Source organism: Aotus nancymaae, unplaced genomic scaffold (assembly GCF_030222135.1).
Source record: "Aotus nancymaae isolate 86718 unplaced genomic scaffold, 86718_ANA_hifiasm-v0.15.2.pri h1tg000064l_0, whole genome shotgun sequence".
Taxonomy (NCBI): Eukaryota; Metazoa; Chordata; class Mammalia; order Primates; family Aotidae; genus Aotus; species Aotus nancymaae.
In genome coordinates this window covers 11,840,807-11,842,691 of record NW_026988478.1, presented here as the reverse complement: position 1 = coordinate 11,842,691, position 1,885 = coordinate 11,840,807, and the positions used below count along the sequence as shown (strand labels likewise).

At 35.4% G+C, this 1,885-nt stretch overlaps 1 pseudogene; it reads left to right on the top strand.

Moving 5' to 3' along the window:
* The first annotated feature begins 312 nt into the window (after positions 1-312).
* On the top strand, positions 313-811 carry LOC105716311 (probable ribosome biogenesis protein RLP24; annotated as a pseudogene).
* Positions 812-1,885: the final 1,074 nt, after the last annotated feature.

The following is a 1,885-nucleotide window of genomic DNA, read 5'->3' as shown; positions in this document are numbered from 1 at the left end:
GTTAATTAAATATATAAATAATATATATTAAATATAAATACATATAAATATATAAAATATATACGTTTCTTCTCAATAAAAGATCTTTATTATGTACATTTATTAAATGTTATATTCAAATATACTCATGAAAGAAGAGAATATTGGAAAATTATTTGATTTTTTAAAAATGATATTATTAAGAGACAGATTCTAGATCCTTTCAATAGATCCAAGAATGAAGAATTATTGGTTGTAATGTAAATTCAAAACTTAAATTTCGACTTTCACTCAAGCTTGATGTTTGGTTGATGGGAACCACATGGGTTCAATATGCCTATTTGGAAATGGTATTTCTGTTCAGGGCCCATGTCCCCTGGACACTGGACACTGCATGATGCTTGTTTGTAATGATTGCAAAGTGTTCAGATTTTGTAAATACAAATGTCATAAAAACTTTAAAAAGAAACCCAATCCTTGCAAGTGCAGGTGGACCAAAGCCTTCTAGAAAGTAGCTGGTAAGGAGCTTACAGTGAATAATTCATTTGATTTTGAAAAACATAGACATGACCTACGAAATACCAGCAAGAGCTATGGAAAAAAAACTATTGATGCAATGAAGAGAGTTGAAGAGATCAAACAGAAACGTCAAGCTAAATTTGTAATGAACTGATTGAAGAAAAATAAAGAGTCACAGAAAGTTCAGGAGATCAAAAAAGTCAAGCAAAACATCCATCTTATCTGAGCCCCATGTGCAGGCAAAAGAAAGCATCTGTAAGAGAAAATGGTACAGCAATTACAATAGGATATGGACGTGGAAGATGTTTCTTAAAAATCTCACTAAGTATATGAACAGACACTTTTCAAACGAAGACATATATGAGGCCAACAAACATATGAAAAAATGCTCATCATCACTGGTCATTAGAGAAATATAAATCAAAACCAAATTGAGATACCATCTCATGCCAGTTAGAATGGTGATCATTAAAAAATCTGGAGACAACAGATGCTGGAGAGGATGTGGAGAAATAGAAGTACTTTTACACTGTTGGTGGGAGTGCAAATTAGTTCAACCATTGTGGAAGACAGTGTGGCGCTTCCTCAAGGACTTCAAAATAGAAATTCTGTTTGACCCAGCAATTCCATTACTGGGTATGTATCCAAAGGATTATAAATCATACTGTTACAAAGACATATGCACACGTATGTTCACTGAGGCACTGTTTACAATAGCAAAGACCTGGAACCAACCCAAATGCCCATTGATGATAGACTGGACAAGGAAAATGTGGCACATATACACCATGGAATACTATGCAGCCATAAAAAATGATGAGTTTGTGCCCTTTGTAGGGACATGGATGAATATGGAAACCATCATTCTGAGCAAACTGACACAAGAACAGAAAATCAAACACTGCATGTTCTCACTCATAGGCAGGTGTTGAACAATGGGAACACATGAACACAGGGAGGGGAGCATCACACACTGGGGTCTGTTGGGGGGAATAGGGGAGGGACAGTGGAGGGGTAGGGAGATTGGAGAGGGATAACATGGGGGAGAAATGCCAGATATAGGTAACGGGGGGATGGAGGCAGCAAACCACATTGCCATGTATGTATCTATGCAACAATCCTGCATGTTCTGCAAATGTACCCCAGAACCTAAAGTGCAATTATATATATATATAAATCTCACATTTCTATATGTACATTTGAAAATGTCCTTTGGAGACTTAAAACTTCTAAATTATTTGTTTATTTTTTACGTGTGGTCACTGAAAAGGTGATTAAACACGTTTCTCCTACATTGCTGTCTATAAAACATCAGATATTATGAATGTTAGCTTGCTTCTCAATGCTAAACCTTCACTAATAGACATACTTGTGTAAAATACAGTAA